General features: G+C 37.5%; 1 long non-coding RNA gene across 1 annotated transcript; it reads right to left on the reverse strand.

Moving 5' to 3' along the window:
- Positions 1-1,034: 1,034 nt before the first annotated feature.
- Positions 1,035-9,991, reverse strand: LOC120349162. The gene is made up of 3 exons (XR_005570291.1): positions 9,919-9,991; positions 2,858-3,013; positions 1,035-1,165 (listed from the first exon to the last, which is right to left on the reverse strand). It is a non-coding gene; the product is annotated as an uncharacterized LOC120349162 (long non-coding RNA).
- Between the last annotated feature and the right edge of the window lie 17 nt (positions 9,992-10,008).

Consider the following 10,008-nt stretch of genomic DNA (forward strand, 5'->3'; position numbering starts at 1 on the left):
CGCCATCTTGAATTAAAATAATTTGATCGAAATTGTTCGTGTCGGATCCTTATAGTGTAAGGACATTAAGTTCCAAATTTCAAGTCATTCTGTTAATTGGGAGATGAGATATCGTGTGCACATTCACTCATACACATACAGACCAATACCCAAAAACCACTTTTTTGGACTCAGGGGACCTTGAAACGTATAGAAATTCAGAATTGGGTACCTTATTATTTTCGGAAAGCAACACTTTCCTTACCTATGGTAATAGGGCAAGGAAAGTAAAAATACCACAATATCAACTAGTAGTTCTGTGAACAGTAGACCTCGCGCTCAGTAAGTTACATTGACCTGTTGTTTATGTTTTCTCAGAAGATAATAATAATTTATCAATTTAAAATTTCTAGAAAAAAAACCTAAATAACATAGAGCTTTCTGTCCTATCGTACCGTGACGTGTCGTCCCGGAATGTGAGTGTGAGCGCTGTTATCAGGTCTTCTGCAACTGTCTACAAAGTGATGGAAAGATGGAAAGGTAGTATTATAGTCCACTAGACAGCTAATTTATGATGAATAATTCTATAGTCTGATTTTTACTCCAATATTGGCCTATGAAGGAGGGCTCCTTTTTCCTTTTATATATCCTTTAAATGCAAAATTTCCAAAAACCTTGTATATACGTCGACGCGCAATTTAAAAAGGAACATACCTGTCAAATTCATGAAAATCTATTACCGCTTTTCGCCGTAAATGCGCTACATTTAAACATTAAGAAATGCAAAACCGTCGACTTGAATCTTAGACCTCACTTCGCTCGGTCAACTACATAAAAAACTCTATTGCCAAAAAAACAATGTCCAGGTATACAAAATCAAAGTACATCGATATAAAGAATGTGAATAACGTTTAAGTTTATGTTCATATTTATGGAATTACACAGTCTTTGAAAATATTTTCAATTAATTTACGGATATTTTTCTAGTGTTGTTTGATCACCGAGAAATTTAATGCATGTTTTCACATTATAAACTACTAATATGTCTATTTTTCCACAATTATGAATTATTAATAGTCTTGTAATATACCCTGACATACAGTCTTCAGTTGTGAGAAACCTTTGATTCCAGTCTTTGCTCCAGCCACCTTACAAGCAAATTCTACACTTTTGTCCAATTCATGTCCTGAAAATGAATAATAAACTATTTAATAGATTCGCATATTTATAATAATTGATGAAAAAATCTGAGTAAAGGCAGGCATACAATTCATGTCCTGAAAATGAATAATGAACTATTTAATAGATTCGCATATTCTCGCATATAATAATATATTGATGAAAAAATCTAAGTAAAGGTAGGGGCACATATACCGCACCGAGCCTGACGTACAGACGAGCTAAGCCCACGACACGGTGATGGTAGGAGAACACACATATCCGTGCGACAGCCGAGCGGCAGCAGTGTCTCAGTTCTGTAGTGCTACTGTGGTTCTGATTTCTGAATAAAATGTTAAACTATTGTTAATAATATGGATGGCCGTAGTCGAGTGGATCAGATGCTTGCTTCATGATTCAGAGGCCCGGGTTCAAATCCCGGCCCGGGCAAGATATTTATCTCGGGCCATTCCCGTGTTTCGGATGCACATGGTTAAGCCGTAGGTCCCGCTGCCTAAAAGCAGTCGTTAGGTCATGTCAGAGGACCTGAAAACTCCGACACCAGACCTCAGCCAGCCAGGTCACTCGATATTATTATTATTGTTGTTAAATAAACACTATTTATTTATTATTAGATAGAGCGAACAATACAATAGTCGGAAAAGAAAAAACAGGCTATTGCCCAAAACTTCTTCATTTCCTGATTTTGTCACAAATCGTCCAAATATTAAAGCTTGTCACATCCGATTTAGATTTTATTTTTCAATTTTAAACTATTACCTGTAGACACAGAAGATGAGAATCATAGTGCTTGTATTTTAATTTCGGAGCATAACAATACCACAATCAGTCTAGTATCGGAAATAATATATCAGCAATAAACTTGTTATCTTCTGCCTTATGAATCTAAACTAATTAAATTAGTTTTAAATATAAGATATAGTCACGGGTTGCTTATTTTATTATTTATTATATTATGTGCCGGTTGCAGAAAAGCCGGTTAAATTTTAACCGTGATTACTTCCCACGAAACCTATCAGAGAAGCCGTCTTATCAGAAAGCCTTCTCTGATTGGTTCTCGTAAAATTAATCACGGTTAAAATTTACAGGCTTTTGTGCAACCGGGCCTCAGTCTATCATACCTTTGGCTTAACTTATTTAGTTCTTCTTTTACTTTTGGTTTAACTATTTTTCCGTTCAACCATATTTTCATCACTTTGATCGTACAAAACTGGAAAACTCCGTATCTCTTCAATAAGTTTTTCACTCTCTATGTTAAACGAGGCCGCACCGTCTCCGTCAAAAAGTAAACTGAACTATAGTGAGGTCCACGTTATAATGACAGTGGATGAAGATAGAAGAATAGGGATGACGATTCTCTGCATTAATTAATCATATTTCTACACTGTCAAAAAACATAATTGGCACCGTTGTGGACCTAGAAAAGGATAGTACAACCGACTTTGTTGAATGATAGACAAGGATAGCAAAACCAAGTTGATCAAATACTGTCATTATAACGTGGACCTCACTTTAGTCGGTGACGGCGCGGGCAACAAACACGGTGACAGTGCTGACGCGGTGCGCTAGTATGTGTCCCTACACGTTTGAAAGCATTTTTTGTTTTCTCTCTATCCGTAGTACGTCCGACACTCGGCTGTACCGAGGCGCGGGCTCGGCGCGGTCATGTGTGTCCCCGCCATAAATCTGAATGAATTACCTTCATTAAGACTATGTATAAGGGCAGCCGCAAACGTATCTCCGGCTCCCAGAGTATCACTGTTTTTTGCTGTAGAAGGCTGGTGAATGCTTCAAGCCAATATTGTCAGTGTATCCTGTCGCACCCTCCGTTCCCCAGACACTTATCAATGTGGCTCTACAAAACAAATGTCCACTATTATTCAATAGAATATTGAATAGAACGACTTCAAATTATTCACTTTACCATAATTTATTAACGACCTAGCAGTCTAAAACGGAAACCGAGGATATATTAGTGGAGCAATCTGGTTACTTAAAGGCACTTTCAGCTGTTTATTTTTTGGTCCTGCAAAATTATTTCTTCAGTATGTGATATTTTCCCTATTTAGTGATCTAATATGACTTATTTGTTCTATGGTTTTGAAGCATCTAAATTTAAAAATCTACTTTGTGAAAATAATTAAGGACTGATCATTTTGTGAAGTGAACAACAACAAGACTCTTAAGGCTGTGCGAAGGCTAAAAATAAACTTTCTACTGGTGATATTTTTCAAGTTTTTCGATTTGTATGCTATAAAATGAAAAAGTTTTCTCTCAGAAAACATTTTTTTCCTACAGATACCCTGAAAAGTGACCATTGTGCACTGATTGCAGGCTGCAAAGAATCACTTTTCCGCACTAGTGCGCAAAGTGAGTACTTTGCGTACTCCAGATTTGCAGCATGACAACGCAAAATAGTTAGTAGGTTATATGGAGCCCAGTGCAGCAAAATCAAAATTAAGTTGGTAACAGTGAGTGGGCTGCTATAGTGAGCAGAGGTGCAACGAGCACAACGCGCTAATTATTAAGTAGATATATACCAAGGACAACGACAGCACAGTGCCACCACAGCACACACCACACAGCTGCCCCCCGCCATTCAAACACTACTACATTATTCAGGCAATTTTACCAATAATTACCCACTTTTCATATTCAATGGTAACTGTAGGAAAAATTAAATGTGAAATACGTGCGCAAAGTTCGTTTGCTGCACTCAAGAAACCATTCCGCCCTCGCCTACGGCTCGGGCGTAAACGTTTCTTTCGATGCAGCAACTGTCACTTTGCGCACTAGTTGCACAAATAACTATTTCCGATCATTACTTTTTGAGATATGAGCGCCTAAAGTTGTTTAAATTTGTGGGGCAAAACATTTCAATTTGGTAAGAGATAAATCCATGAGATTTAGAGGATATATTCTTTATGCTATTGTTGATAAAGTAAGACAAAACCTTTCTGAAAATATCAATTTTTGATAATTCATTCAATTTACTAAAAATGACCAAAATAACTTTTAGTTGAGGTATTTTCGGTCATTTTTTGTAAATGAATAACTTTCTCAAAAATTGATATTTTAGAAAGGTTTGTCTTACTATATCACAATACCATGAAGATATATCCTCTAAATCTCAGGATTTTTCTCTTACAAATTTGAAATGTATTGTCCCAAAAATTTAAAATGTAGGCGTTCATATCTCAATATAATGATCGGAAAAAAATGTTTTCCTGAGAAACTTTTTCATTTTGATAGCTTTATATCATTATTATTATTATTATTATCTCTGTTGAGGTTTTGCTTGACACCTTTCCCTGGGCTCCGACCCCCAGGAAGAGTGACAAGCGATTTTTCCAGAGTGACTGCTCCACATGTCCATGTGGTAAACAATCATACTGGGTCCGTTACCATAAAATCGTTTGCTCTGAGTAGACGTAATGAACCAAGAATGACAGCCTTCTGCATCTGACCTGCAAGCACAGCAGCAGGTCCTCTCACGCTGGAATCGTTCTAAGGTTGGCCAAAAATGAAGGTCTCATGCCTCCCAGTACACCTACAATCAACACCACCATTCTCACAGAGTAGCCTGGGTTTAGCCTGCGCAGCTCCATTAGTAGGTCATGATATTTCGTCTGTTTTTCCTCCTCTTTGGTGACAATGTTACCCTCAGCTGGTGCTGAAAACTCAATGACATACATTGTCTTCGAAGTGATGTCAAGGAGGACAACATCAGGCTTTGTGGCTCTTAAAGCCTGGTGGTAGAGAATGAGTAATTCCAATAAATTCGGCACCTCTCATTCCCACAACAGATTCAGTCTCCCCTGGGGCATAAGGCAGCACTGGTGTTTTGTCGATACCATATGAGTGTCTAAGATGGTAATAGAGCACTGGCAGAGCAGCATTATGTCGATGGATGTAGCCTGCAGTTGCATGCACAGAACAAGAAGACAGGATGTGCATGATCGTCTCTGGTGCTCTATGACAAACCCTGCAACTGATATCAGCAACATCCATGTGCATTACTCTGCTGCGGTATGACAATGTGTTGATGACACCATCTTGACATGCCAGTATGAAACCCTCAGTCTCAGATTTTCAGGGCTGCTGACTTCAGAAAAGCAAAAGTCAGTGGCTGGACAAGCCTTGCTCCTCACATGCCTGTACAAAACACCATGCAATGACTTGTCCTTATGTTGCTGCAACAGGAGTCTGGACTCAGCAGTCTTATTATTATTATTATTATTATTATATATTATTATGCGTCAAATTCCTTGTATGGAAATCGCTAAGTATTCACTTTGGATGCCGTACTAGATCCTTATTTCTATGATTATTCCAAAAAATTTCATTCTAGCCGATATAGCCCTCTTCTTTCTTGGGAAAATACTAATTTCTCCTCTTATTTCCACGGGCGTATTTCCCACTTTGCAACACTCCTCTGAATTGGTTTCTGTCAAATATTATGTCATCATCAATTCCTGCATCAGATAACTCCTTCTGTACTTTTTAATCCAATTTCCCCCGTCTTTTTGCTCTTCACAAAAGTAGGATTCTCTTCGTCATTCGATCCCCCGGCAATCTCATCAATGTCCAAAAATTTTAATCTCCTCCTTTTGATATCAGCAGATACTTTTGAGTATTTTTCCACAACGTAGTTCTTCTGCAGCCTATAGCCTTCTTCCGTTTTCCTTAGGCCAATTTCTCCTGATTATTTTCCTCTTGACACGACATAAATCCTCAATATCCAGTTTGGTGTTCAAAGCTAAAGTTTCACTTGCATACAGAAACATGGGTTTAATTACTGTGTTGTAATGTCGTACACTGGATTTTATTGAGAGACACTTCTAGCTTTTTAGATAGCTTTATATTATACAAATCGAAACTTTAAAAAATATCACCAGTAAAAGTTTATTTTTAGCCTTTGCACAGCCTATTTCGACTATTTCGGATTATGTGTAACCTTATCTAAATTTGAGAGAGGAATAGCACAAGGTTACCTTATTTTTTCCTCTTCATATCATTTTGATGTGTACTTATTGTATTAATCAGTCAATCAATAATACTAAGCTTTTAACTTCTACTCGTATGTGAAGCGCCTACGAACGATTTTTAAATTTAGTGTCTTAACCAGAAATTGAAAAAATGATTCAATGTTTATCAAAACTGTTTCAATAAGTGGTTAGTTTTTTAAATAAGGTATCAATCAATATCAATAATTAATCAAATAAGGATACCTCAATGTCACCTCTACTAAAACACAGAAAATATCATAGAATTTTGGCGGCCATAATTACAACATCGTAATTACTTTTTGAGAATAAATTATGGGAACTGTTTATTTCGTATCTTTCTCGACAGTCGTCTTCATAGATTAATGTGAATATTAACTTTAATATTTAATTTCTACTGTTCATTTAGAAAAAAGGAAACACAGTTATCTAATTTGTATTGACAAAAAAATCAATATATATGGTAAATACGGTGAGATTAAGTGATATTTATATTCAAACTGTCAGCATTTCTTATTATTAAGACTAGCGTTCCCCATTCAATCAGTACTAACATAATATCATATTATGCAAGTTGGAATCTGATCTTTATTCATTCAAAAACTTCCATTTCCAATGAAAAACTAACTTTTCCCATACAGCACAAGCTTTGGTGACAGTATTATAGTAAATCTTACTTAGAACAAATAAACATAATTTATTTAGGCCAGTTACACAAATAAAACTGTTAAATTTTAACTGTGATTAAGTGTAATCCACGTCTTCCGCTTCTCTGATTGGTTCTCATGGCATTTAACCGTAATTAACAGTACCTTACCTTTAATATAATAAGGTGGCTCCTAAGGTGAATATGGGGGCTCCGCCCCCTGGACCCCCGACTGGATCGTCCAAGAATGAGATCAGCAGGCTCGCTTCGCTCGCCTGCATTTTTCATTTGAGCATTTTTATCATATGTTAGGACAATCCAGTCGGGGGTACAGACTAACCGTCTGGCTAAAGGGATATGGCGAGCGAAGCGAGCCTGACGGCTAGTAATATAATATTATATTCCCAGAATTGAAGTAGCAGTGCCCAATCATTTTTCCGCGATAAATGCATTTAAATCTTCAACTTGTGCCAACCCAACAAAGTCAACTCAACTTAATGCCAACCTGACAAAATTATTAATTTAGTTGCCAGTAACAAATGTTTCGAAGAGGTACTCTATCTAGATTATAGTTCTATAGAAATTTCAATTATATTAAGAGATTGGGAGAAGAAGAATATACATGCTAAAATACGGACTTTAAACCCTTAAATACAGCCCTTAGAGTTAAAATATTGCCAAAAGATTTCTTAGTGCGCCTCTAAAGGGCCAACTGAACATACCTACCAAATTTGAACGTTTATGGTCCGGTAGATTTTTAGTTCTGCGAGTGAGTGAGTGAGTCATCAGTCAGTCAGTGAGTGAGTGAGTGCCATTTCGCTTTTATATATAATATAGATACGCGGGTCTTTACAGCCTTCCCGGCCGTTTCCCGCACTCAACACGCCATCTGCCTCTATCTCTCCATTCGTCTTGTTGGATGCCCCTGCTCTCCATGGCCTCCTTTCTATGTTTTGCTGCCAAACCGTTCGTGGTCGTCCTCGTTTTCCTCCTCTCAGCCGGAATCCACTCATATACCTTCTTTGGTATGCGACTAGGGCTCATTCTTCTGAGATGTCCGTACCACTGGCTGTTTTTCCTCCACCTCATCACCACTGACCTGTCCAATTTCATTTTCTCCCTTATAACCTCATTTCTCTCCCTATCTCTCAAGGTCAGCTGGCAACATCTTCTCCAGTAATTCATCTCTGTATCCGATATTCTTTGTTTCAGTCTGTTGGTTAGTGTCCATACTGCCGCAATACAATACTATTCAAATGCTAATAAATTAATTATTTTTATTAAAAGAATCTAAATTAAATGCTGAAAATCACGCCGAAGACTTCTGCTACTGCAGACATTGACAACAGGTTAACTCGTATATGGAAATTCAATGAGAACTACTATCCAAAAATTAGTTGCCAGCCCTTAAATATCCAGAGATTGTCAGTTTGGTGTAATGGTAAGCATTCCTGACCGGCAATTAGGAGGTACGGGTTCGATTCCCGGGCTGGCAACTATTTTTGAATAGTAGTTCTCATCGAATTTCCATCTAGATGTTAACCCAGTTGTCAATGTCTGCAGTAGCAGAAGTCTTCGGGGTGATTTACAGCATTTATTTAGGATTCTCGTTAAATAATAATTATATATTAATTAGCATTTGAATAATACATTCTCTATTTAATTCCATCTGTAACTGGTTGGCCGCTATGGCTTCGTATAAATGAGCGCTGCTATCCAGAGATTGTCAGTTTGGTGTAAGGGTAAGCATTCCTGACTAGCAATTGGGAGGTACCGGGTTCGATTCCCGGGCTGGCAACTAATTTTTGGATAGTAGTTCTCATTGAATTTCCATCTAGCTGTTAACCCTGTTGTCAATGTCTGCAGTAGCAGAAGTCTACGGGGTGATTTACAGCATTTATTTAGGATTTTCGTTAAATAATAATTATATATTAATTAGCATTTAAATAAATGCATTCTCTATTTAATTCCATCTGTAACTGGTTGGCCGCTATGGCTTCGTATAAATGAACGCTGCTATCCAGAGATTGTCAGTTTGGTGTAAGGGTAAGCATTCCTGACTAGCAATTGGGAGGTACCGGGTTCGATTCCCGGGCTGGCAACTAAATTTGGATAGTAGTTCTCATCGAATTTCCATCTAGCTGTTAACCCTGTTGTCAATGTCTGCAGTAGCAGAAGTCTTCGGCGTGATTTACAGCATTTATTTAGGATTTTCGTTGAATAATAATTATATTGAATGTAGCTTCCTGGTTAAAACTCTTCCCTTTGCAATCCTGTATCCAATCTCTCTCTCATCCCGTCCATCATCTTTTATTGTCATATCTAAGTACCGGCATTCTTTTACATTTGAATTTCCGTGGTGTCGTCAATGTTCAATGAATTTCCTTCTCCTCCAACCACCATATATTGCGATTCTCTTCACTGATTTCCAGGCCCTATTTTTTATGCTCCTCTATGAGTTGCCTTGTCATATATGACATATCCTCTTCATCTTCAACTAGGAGGACCTGGTCAACTGCAAATAGTAGAGTATATATATTTTCTTCATTCAGTAGTACACCATACTTTTACACTTGCGTGGCCACACCTCCAAGGCTTGGATTACGTATATCTTGAATTAACAGAACTTTAACAGTAACTTCGATAAAACTAGTAGTTCTGTGAACAGTAGACCTCACGCAGTATTCTTATCCACAAGCTCCTGATTGAAACTATAGACCTTATGGAATACAGCATAGACTGGCTTCTCCACACATCTGTGTAATCACTTGTCAGCTGATTTATGATGAATAATTCTATAGTCTGATTTTTACTCCAATATGGCGTATGAAGGAGGCCCCTTTTTCCTTTTATATTATCCTTGAAATGCAAAATTTCCAAAAACCTTGTATATACGTCGCGCGCGCAATTAAAAAAGGAACATACCTGTCAAATTTCATGAAAATCTATTACCGCGTTTCGCCGTAAATGCGCAACATAAAAACATATAACACATTTAAACATTAAGAAAATCCCAAACCGTCGACTTGAATCTTAGACCTCACTTCCCTCGGTCAATGACAGACTTGAGGGAAACCAGGCTCGAATAATGATTACCAAATTACTCACCCGTTCCTTGTTGTGTGCCTGAACTTATCTATTGTTTCACTCATAGAATTGCAACCAGAGAAATAGCAAAATCGAAAATGTGATATTCAA

Source organism: Nilaparvata lugens, unplaced genomic scaffold, assembly GCF_014356525.2.
Source record: "Nilaparvata lugens isolate BPH unplaced genomic scaffold, ASM1435652v1 scaffold8553, whole genome shotgun sequence".
Classification (NCBI taxonomy): Eukaryota; Metazoa; Arthropoda; class Insecta; order Hemiptera; family Delphacidae; genus Nilaparvata; species Nilaparvata lugens.